This window comes from Coregonus clupeaformis, chromosome 2, assembly GCF_020615455.1.
Source record: "Coregonus clupeaformis isolate EN_2021a chromosome 2, ASM2061545v1, whole genome shotgun sequence".
In the NCBI taxonomy this organism is placed as follows: domain Eukaryota; kingdom Metazoa; phylum Chordata; class Actinopteri; order Salmoniformes; family Salmonidae; genus Coregonus; species Coregonus clupeaformis.
Window position 1 is genome coordinate 3,841,890 of NC_059193.1, and position 10,225 is coordinate 3,852,114.

General features: G+C 42.7%; 1 pseudogene; it reads right to left on the reverse strand.

The window, feature by feature from the left end:
- The window catches only part of LOC121585598, a 68,202-nt pseudogene extending 58,386 nt beyond the window's left edge, over positions 1–9,816 (reverse strand).
- Between the last annotated feature and the right edge of the window lie 409 nt (positions 9,817–10,225).

Below are 10,225 nucleotides of genomic sequence, written 5' to 3' on the forward strand. Positions count from 1 at the left end.
CAGAGAAGTCAAATTGACCTGGGCTTTTATCTGAACTAGCGGCAGACATCCAGAACTATTTATACTCACACCTGCTGTGATTAGATTTTACTCCATAACTGCGTTTGAAAGATTAGAGGCCCCACGTGCCATAAAACCTCAACAGTCTGTGATTGAATTGAGGGAGTTGAGTTATTGGGATGACAACTGAGGAATCCTTTTCAGGCAACAAAGACCAGATGAAGCTGAATCAGCCACATCTATTTTCCAAGGTTCTGGGCCCGTACTCACAAAGCTTCTCCGAGTAGCAGTGCTGATCTATATAGGATCAGGTACCCCCTGTCATATACAGTGGGGGAAAAAACTATTTAGTCAGCCACCAATTGTGCAAGTTCTCCCACTTAAAAAGATGAGAGAGGCCTGTAATTTTCATCATAGGTACACGTCAACTATGACAGACAAATTGAGATTTTTTTTCTCCAGAAAATCACATTGTAGGATTTTTTAGGAATTTATTTGCAAATTATGGTGGAAAATAAGTATTTGGTCACCTACAAACAAGCAAGATTTCTGGCTCTCACAGACCTGTTGTCACGATCGTTGACAAACGAGAAGGACCAAGGTGCAGCGTGATAAGCATACATGTTTATTTAAACGAATAAACACACGACAAAACAACAAACGAAACGTGAAGTCCAAGGTAACACACAAACATACCATAACTGGAACAAGATCCCACAACTAACAGGTGCCAAAAGGCTGCCTAAGTATTGTCCCCAATCAGAGACAACGAGCTACAGCTGCCTCTGATTGGGAACCACCCCGGCCAACATAGATCTACACATTCTAGATCTAAACATAGAAAAATCAACATAGCAACACACAACACGGAATATACAAACCCTGACTCAACAAATAAACGTCCTCAGAGTCAGGGCGTGACACCTGTAACTTCTTCTTTAAGAGGCTCCTCTGTCCTCCACTCGTTACCTGTATTAATGGCACCTGTTTGAACTTGTTATCAGTATAAAAGACACCTGTCCACAACCTCAAACAGTCACACTCCAAACTCCACTATGGCCAAGACCAAAGAGCTGTCAAAGGACAGCAGAAACAAAATTGTAGACCTGCACCAGGCTGGGAAGACTGAATCTGCAATAGGTAAGCAGCTTGGTTTGAAGAAATCAACTGTGGGAGCAATTAATAGGAAATGGAAGACATACAAGACCACTGATAATCTCCCTCGATCTGGGGCTCCACGCAAAATCTCACCCCGTGGGGTCAAAATGATCACAAGAACGGTGAGCAAAATCCCAGAACCTCACGGGGGACCTAGTGAATGACCTGCAGAGAGCTGGGACCAAAGTAACAAAGCCTACCATCAGTAACACACTACGCCGCCAGGGACTCAAATCCTGCAGTGCCAGACGTGTCCCCCTGCTTAAGCCAGTACATGTCCAGGCCCGTCTGAAGTTTGCTAGAGTGCATTTGGATGATCCAGAAGAGGATTGGGAGAATGTCATATGCTCAGATGAAACCAAAATAGAACTTTTTGGTAAAAACTCAACTCGTCGTGTTTGGAGGACAAAGAATGCTGAGTTGCATCCAAAGAACACCATACCTACTGTGAAGCATGGGGGTGGAAACATCATGCTTTGGGGCTGTTTTTCTGCAAAGGGACCAGGACGACTGATCCGTGTAAAGGAAAGAATGAATGGGGCCATGTATCGTGAGATTTTGTCAGGACGTGTGCACCTTCCATCAGCAAGGGCATTGAAGATGAAACGTGGCTGGGACTTTCAGCATGACAATGATCCGAAACACACCGCCCGGGCAACGAAGGAGTGGCTTCGTAAGAAGCATTTCAAGGTCCTGGAGTGGCCTAGCCAGTCTCCAGATCTCAACCCCATAGAAAATCTTTGGAGGGAGTTGAAAGTCTGTGTTGCCCAGCGACAGCCCCAAAACATCACTGCTATAGAGGAGATCTGCATGGAGGAATGGGCCAAAATACCAGCAACAGTGTGTGAAAACCTTGTGAAGACTTACAGAAAACATTTGACCTGTGTCATTGCCAACAAAGGGTATATAACAAAGTATTGAGAAACGTTTGTTATTGACCAAATACTTATTTTCCACCATTATTTGCAAATAAATTCATTAAACATCCTACAATGTGATTTTCTGGATTTTTTTTTTTTCATTTTGTCTGTCATAGTTGACGTGTACCTATGATGAAAATTACAGGCCTCTCTCATCTTTTTAAGTGGGAGAACTTGCACAATTGGTGGCTGACTAAATACTTTTTCCCCCCACTGTATAATCATATTTATCATGATTGAAAAGGCAAAACTGATCCTATATGAGCTCTTACTCTGAGACACGTTTTGAATACAGGCCCACCCCATGGCCAGATGTTTACTGAGAGTTAGGGATAATGGGGGTTTGGGTGGCATGATACACTGACTCTGATCTTTCTGCCAGTAAGCCAATTTGCCAGTACAGACCAGTGAGGGGCATTAAACCATGTCAGCTGAGACACTTGGCTGGTGTTGATGACCTCCACCACCAGAGCGATGATGAGATTATACATTGAAATCAAATGTAATCATCCCAAACCTCTGAGTATGGCCCAGACCCAGATCATATTAACACATCTGAGCTGAATGTGATCGCTTCACCTAAGCCTAGGGAATGGGGATAACAAGAGCTCTGTTGTGGTTGTGGGAACGTTCTAAAGACAAGGAGTAGGTTTGTGGAGTGACAAAGAGCGGGCTGTTAAGGTCCAGGTGCAGAGTGTTGTTGTAGTCATACACAGGTAATTGAAGGTAAGAAGTTCACTTACCAAACTAATACCTCTAAGGAGAGGGAAATAGTAAATAGATCAGCATAAACATTTATATTTTGATCTGATCTATTTGTATTTATTAAGGATCCCCATTAGACTGATGCCAAGGCAGCAGCTACTCTTCCTGGGGTCGAAACAAAATTAAGGCAATTACAATGGCAGGTAAACCCAGCAGCGAGCTGCCCAGTGACGCGAGCTAAATGCCTTCTATGCTCGCTTTGAAGCAAGCAACACTGAACCATGCGTGAGAGAACCAGCTGTTCCGGGCGACTGTGTGATCACGCTCTCCTAAGTCGATGTGAGCAAGGCCTTTACACAGGTTAACATTCACAAGGCCGCGGGGCCAGACGGATTACCAGGACGTGTACTCAGAGCATGCACTGACCAACTGGCAAGTGTTTTCACTGACATTTTCAACCTCTCCCTGACCCAGTCTGTAATACCTACATGTTTCAAGCAGACCACCATAGTCCCTGTGCCCAAGAACGCCATGGTAACCTCTTGAAATGACTATCGCCCAGTAGCACTCACATCTGTAGCCATGAAGTGCTTTGAAAGGCTGTTCATGGCTCACATCAACACCATCATCCCAGACTACCTGGACTCACTCCAACTTGCATACCGCTCCAACAGATCCATAGATTACGCAATCTCTATTGCACTCCACACAGCCCTTTACCAGTTGGACAAAAGGAACACCTACATGAGAATGCTGTTCATTGACTACAGCTCAGTGTTCAACACCATAGTGCCCTCCAAGCTCATCACTAAGCTAAGCTCCCTGGGACTGAACACCTCCCTCTGCAACTAGATCATGGACTTCCTGACGGGATGCCCCCAGGTGGTGACGGCAGACAACAACATATCCGCCACGCTGAAACTCAACATGGGGGTCCCTCAGGGGTGCGTGCTTAGTCCCCTCCTGTACTCCCCGTTCACCCACGACTGTGTGGCCGCGCACGACTCCAACACCATCCTTAAGTTTGCCGACGACACGACGGTGGTAGGCCTGATCACCGATGACGATGAGACAGCCTATAGGGGAGGAGGTCAGAGAACTCAATGTCAGCAAGACAAAGGAGTTGATTGTAGACTGCAGGAAACAGAGGGCAGAGCACGCCCCCATTCACATCAACGGGGCTGTAGTGGAGAAGGTTGAGAGCTTCAAGTTACTCTGTGTCCACATCACTAAGGAACTATCATGGTCCGAACTAGGGCTGTTACGGTGACTATATTACTGCCACACCGGCGGTCACAAATGCCATGTGACTGTTTAGTCACAGTAATTAGGCTTCTCCAAGCTCCGATGCTGCTGATGGTCATTAGCAGCCTACCAAAGTTGCTAACTGCCTGGTACTCAGCACTCTATTGTCCCTCTAATCACTCTGACATCAATGCAAATGTATTCGAAAATCGAATCAAAGACTTCATGAGAGCCCACGCGCTCATGTTGCGCATCATTTCTATAGGCTATGCAATTGGGTGAGACAACAGAGCGATGGCCTCTATTAAAAAGACGAGGATCCCATCAACTTTCTATAGGCTAGGCCTACTATACCTATTTCTCAACTTTCCTAATATTAAGCACATTGCTTCTCCTTACAACAGGAGTATAGCCTACCTGGCTGGCATGAAAATGAACCACGGGAAAAGCATCCTCCATTCGCTATTTAAGTTCCTAGATTACATATATTATTTCCCGCTGCCCGTTTCTAGACAGGTGCATGATAATGGTCCATTCTAAATCAAAACAAATTTCACACATATTATTTATTTAGCGTCTGCTAAATGACTAACATGTAAATGTATATGTAAAGACAAGATTAAATCAAGAATAGTGTGATGGGTGACAATTTTAGCCTATCACTTGGGAATTATATATGACAATGATGCCCATCTTAAGGCAGGAAACAGCGCATGCTTTTTTTTCCCAACACCTCATGTAGCTTAGCCCATAGGCCTATATGTTTGAATAAGGTTTGTATCACAACTAAAGTGGCCAAATAATTTCTTAACATGAAGCACATTAATCCGCTTTACAACGGGTGTACAGCCTAACTGGCATACATACGCAGCGCGTGAGTTTCAAGTTTGGGGAAGATCATTTTCACCATAAAAATGCACCTTTATAATAAAAGCATTACATGCATAAATCGCATTTGCGGTCACTTTTGAGAATATTGTTTTCCTGCTAATGGAACATTTGCGCTTATAGCCTAGTGCCGTGTGCGCATTGCTGCGCTTATAATGTGAAGAAACAGCCTAATAGTTTATCAGCATTTTAAGCTAAATGTTCTCATCTTTTGCGTCAAGCTCATTGCTTAAAACATGTTTTTTGATGGTAGTGGTTGTATTAATTTGGGATGTATCACATCCCACAATTGACCCAGACTATGTTTGGAATATTTTGTTCGTGCACAGAATAGGTCAACTTTTTTAGCCTACTATGGGGGATAGTAGATTGACATAGGCTAGTGCTTTTGTTGTTCATTAGGCCTATGAAAAGTAAATGAGGACAGTTCTTCCAATATCTTCAATATGCGCCTCGGAATTGGATAAGGACGTGTGCAGTTGCGTCCCCGATGTGTCTGTCTTCACTTGTAGCCTGTGAGAAAGACCCGATCACGTGACAGAGAGCCATGTGAGAGGTACTTCAGCACGCAGCCGGGAGAAGGGAATTATAATTATTATATTCAGCCCAAGAGCACAATGGCCACTGGCCGCAAAAGGCATGGATTTGTTTAGGGGGTATTGCGGCCACACAAAGGGGAAGCAGCCGGGAAATTCCAGGCATTATCAAGTGCTTGTCAAATTGTCAAAAAAAATGTGTACAACCTGCACAAAAAACAAAGCAGAGCTTTGCCTTTCATGCAACATTTTTGAAATCATCATCATTAGAGTCCACCATGCAGCCTTAGAATGTATTAAAAATCTAAACATACAGTGCATTCGGAAGGTATTCAGACCCCTTTACTTTTTCCACTTTGTTAAAAATTGATTAAATTGTTTTTTTTTCCCCCTCATCAATCTACATACAATACCCCATAATGACAAAGCAAAAACAGGTTTTTCGAAACTTTTGCAAATTTATTAAAAATAAAACAACTGAAATATCACATTTACATAAGTATTCAGACCCTTTGCTATGAGACTTGAAATTGAGCTCAGGTGCATCCTGTTTCCATTGATCATCCTTGATCCGAATGCACTGTATAGCCCAACATTTGAATCACAACTTAAGTTACATAAATAACTCTAAATTAAGCACAATCATTGAGAAAATATCCTTTCTACTTTGTTCAGCTATGTTCAATTGTATTCTTCATACTATGAAATAATATAAAATAACTCCACAGAATTCTAAGCAAATCTTGTCTGCTAAATGAACTAGTGTAGCCCACAGCCATATGGTATAGCCAGATCAGGGCCTAACATAAGGACAACTCAGAGTATGCTGTTCTGTTCTTCTGAAATTGTCACGCCCTGGCTCTGGGGACTCTTAAATGTTGAGCCAGGGTGTGGATTTTCATTGTTTAGTTTTCTATGTTTTAGTTCTAGATCGTGTTGATCTATGTTGGCCAGGGTGGTTCCCAATCAGAGACAGCTGTAGCTCGTTGTCTCTGATTGGGGACCATACTTAGGCAGCCTGTTGGCACCAGTTAGTTTGTGGGATCTTGATCCGTAAAGGTTTGGTGTGTGTAACCTCAGGACTTCACGTATCATTGGTTTGTTGTTTTGGTTTTGTTCGTGTGTTAAGTACTAATTAAAGATGTACGCTTATCACGCTGCGCCTTGATCCGTCTCATCTAATAACGATCGTGACAGAAATAGACTACATTTTCTTCATATCATGTTTCTTTAGACCAGTCTAAAATAAATAATGGATTTATTGTGATGTTGTAGGCTATATTAAATGGATTTATTAGACTGCAAATGTAGATGTTCCAAAGGTCTGCATCAGTGGCTTGTAGGCTATGGGTGGAAGCCAGGAGATGCTAAATGTGTTTATGTTAATTAACGGTTAATCACTGGGGCCGAGCTTCCTGCCATCCAGCATCTCTATACCAGGTGGTGTCCGAGGAAGGCCCTAAAAATAGTCAGCCTCCGATGTCATAGACTGTTCTCTATGGAACCAACAGGACCCTGAACAGCTTCTACCTGCAAGCCATAAGACTGTTAAATAGTTAAATAGTTAACCAAATAGCTACCCAGACAATCTGCATTTACCCTTTTTGCACTAACTTTTTGGACTCGTCACATACGCTGCTTCTACTGTTTACCATCTGTCACTTTATTCCTAGTTGTATGTACATATCTAACTAAATTACCTTGTACCCCTGCACATCTACTCGGTACTGGTATATAGCCAAGTTATCGTTACTCATTGTGTATCTATTATTACTTTTATTATTACGCATTTTACTTTTCAATTCTTTCTCTATATTCTTTCTCTTTGCATTGTTGGGAAGGGCCCGTAAGTAAGCTGTTAGTCCACACCTGTTGTTTACAAAGCATGTGACGAATAAGATTTGATTTGACAGTACATCATACAACACATAATTACACCACTACATATCTACAATACAAAATGTATAATAACCACAATATTACAATGTATGTGTGTGTAGAGTGTGTGTTAGCGTGTGTGTGTGTGTATGCGTCTATCTGTGTGTGTCTCTTCACAGTCAGCGTTGTTCCATAAGGTACAGTTTTATCTGTTTTTTAAATCTGATTTTACTGCTTGCTGCTCTGTTCTGGGCCAACTGTAATTTGCCTATGTCCCTGTTTGTGTCACTTGACCATATGACTGGGCAGTAGTCCAGGTGCGATAAAACTAGGGCCTGTAGGAGCAGAGCAGTGCTTTATATGGGACAGACCTTTCCCCATCTTAGCTACTGTTGCATCAATATGCTTTGACCATGAGTTTACAACCCAGGGTTACACCAAGCAGTTTAGTCTCATCAACTTGCTCAATTTCCACATGATTCATTATAAGATTTAGTTCAGGTTTAGGGTTTAGTGAATGATTTGTCCCAAATACAATGCTTTTAGTTTTGAAATATTTACAACTAGCTTATTACTTGCCACCCCATTCTAAAATAGACTGCAGCTCTTTGTTAAGTGTTGCAGTGATTTCACTTGCTGTGGTAGCTGTAGTGTATAATGTTGAGTCATCACATAGACACACAGACTTTACTCTGCCAGGTCATCAGTAAAAAAATAGTACCAGCGCTGTACCAAGCACTTACAGCAAATTGTAATACTGTACCCACAATCATACATACGCTGAACAAAAATATATACGCAACGTGTAAAGTATTGGTTCCATATTTCATGAGATTAAATAAAAGATCCCAGAAATTCCATATGCACAAAAAGGTTCTCCGAGTTTGTTCAAATTTGTTTACATCCCTACTAGTGAGCATTTCTCATTTGCCAAGATAATCCTTCCATCTGAGGTGTGGCATATCAAGAAGCTGATTAAACAGCATGATCATAACACATGTGCACCTTGTGCTGGGGACAATAAAAGGCCACTAAAATATGCAGTTTTGTCACACAACACAATGCCACAGATGTCTCAAGTTGAGGGAGCATGCAAATGGCATGCTGACTGCAGGAATGTCCATCAGAGCTGTTGCCAGAGAATTTAATGTTAATTTCTCTACCATAAGCAGCCTCCAACTTCATTTTAGAAAATTTGGCAGTACGACCAACTGGCCTAAACTCTGCAGACTACGTGTATGGCGTCGTGTGGGCAAGCGGTTTGCTGATGTCAGTGTTGTGAACAGAGTGCCCCATGGTGGCGGTGGGGTTATGGTATGGGCAGGCATAAGCTACGGACAACAAAGACAATTGCATTTTATCAATGGCAATTTGAATGCACAGAGATACCATGATGAGATCCTGAGGCCCATTGTCGTGCTATTTACCTCATGTTTCAGCATGATAATGCACAGCCCCATGTTGCAAGGATCTGTTCACAATTCCTGGAAGCTGAAAATGTCCCAGTTCTTCCATGGCCTGCATTCTCACCAGACATCTCACCAATTCAGCATGTCCAAAAAAATGCCATTGAAGAGGAGTGGGACAACATTCCACAATCAACAGCCTGACCAACTCTATGCGAGGGAGCTGCATGAGGCAAATGGTGGTCACACTGACTGGTTCTGATCCACACCCCTACTTAGTTTTTTTTAAAGGTATCTGTGACCTACAGATGCATATCTGTATTCCCAGTCATGTGATATCCATAGATTAAGGCCTAATGAATTTATTTCAATTGACTGATTTCCTTATATGAACTGTAACTCAGTAAAATCTTTGAAACTGTTGCGTTTATATTTTTGTTCAGTATTTATCAAATGACATGTCTGAAGTTCAAGGCATTAGAAAGATGAAACGCTGAAGTGTTGATAAATAAATTGGTTTACTCCTATTAAAACACATTACTTGGAATGAAAAATGGGACATTGACCCTTTAACTAATCAGCTAACTGAATCAGTGTTGGCATGATGGCCTTGATGTCTCCACACCTGGTAAGCAGATGGTGAACAATTTTGAAAATGTCACGTCTAGTTGTCTACCGTCTTCATCTTCTTCAGATCCAGCGAGTACTTCAAGAGAGCTGAGAGAATGAGGGAGGGCGGCCATGTGTTTGTCTGTCTATCATTGCTGCACAGTCCAGCCCTCCCACAGATGAGACTGAACTCTTGTAGCCACAACAGAGGCCCCATCCACATGTTCTCGCACTCACTACTGGGTCCTCCTCCCACTGACACAACCCTGTAAACTAAACCCTACCACACACGGCAGACAGACAACAGTATGTGTGTGTTCCAACCCATCACTCACCATATCTGCCCCACGCTGACCAGAGAGTGGTAGAGCACCCACAGCATGGCCTGACAGCGCCATCCCCACCAGAGCGATGCCATCCATGTCCATCCAGGAACCACACGATAGAGGGGGTGTAGGCAAAGGCAGACATATCGATTGTAACTACACAGAAGATGGTCTGGGAGCCAGTGCATCATAACTCGCTACATTGCCAGAATTTGTCACACTAACTTACAATAGATGAGCGCAATGGAACTAGAAGCACAACTCGAGTGAGCCAGTAAGTCACGGTTTGCAATGTAACCAATAATCTTCCTCATTTGGGTCGTTCTCTTCGATATTTCTACATATCTTTTTCTCAAAGTGCTTTCAGCACTCTAACTGGGAGTCGCCATGTTGGTTGACGCTTTAAACACTACATGATAGGAGGGCTCGTTCAAGAGCGTTGAGACAGGCAGCGTCGTTGCATTCGGAAAAAATAATACATTCCCAATTGGAAAGGATAGCCTATCGCACATGGCTACTGCTATAGTCCTACCCGTTAAGGGAGAGGATTTTGC